This window comes from Atta colombica, unplaced genomic scaffold (genome assembly GCF_001594045.1).
Source record: "Atta colombica isolate Treedump-2 unplaced genomic scaffold, Acol1.0 scaffold9, whole genome shotgun sequence".
Lineage (NCBI taxonomy): Eukaryota > Metazoa > Arthropoda > Insecta > Hymenoptera > Formicidae > Atta > Atta colombica.
In genome coordinates, this window is record NW_017259583.1 from 4,852,514 (window position 1) to 4,853,094 (window position 581).

A 581-nucleotide genomic window follows, 5' to 3' on the forward strand; every position below is an offset into this window, starting at 1 on the left:
TTAAGCAAATATTTCGTTAAATTTTTTTCTTGCAATGTTTATTGAATGACATAGCTGTTGCTAAGTCTTGAGTGTATTCAGAATTTCAATCGGAGTAAAAATTTATCTTCACATTTGTTCAGTCTTCAAGAATCTTCAGCAAATTGGCAATGAGCATTTAATCATAAAAATAAAATTAGTTGTTTCTCCTTGCTAATTTTGGAGGAAGGCGCAAATATCTCCTCTTTGCCTATATACCCATATTTATGATTGTATAAAAATCAAGAAATGAATAAGGTGTCGATGAGGTGTTTGATAAAAATCTATATTTATGCGATATTGAGCATTCCTTGACCGCATTTTCGACTTGAACGTGACAAACGGTTTTTGTAACAATTATATTCCGCTTATAGCACGCGACAAGAATTTGCATTTCTCGCATTTTTATTGAGTCTCGAAGAAAGAAAACATAACGCAGAGTTTGGAAAGTGCAAATAATTGAAGTAATCTTCTATAGTTGAATTGCTTTTGCTTATAAAAAAAATTACGCAACAGATAACAGAATTAATTTAAAAGTTTAAAAGTATACAGATATATGAGTA

At 30.1% G+C, this 581-nt stretch overlaps 1 protein-coding gene across 1 annotated transcript in view; it reads right to left on the reverse strand.

Annotated features, from left to right (window-relative positions):
• The window catches only part of LOC108693456 (choline/ethanolamine kinase), an 11,919-nt gene that overhangs the window by 5,216 nt on the left and 6,122 nt on the right, over positions 1–581 (reverse strand). The window lies entirely within an intron of this gene.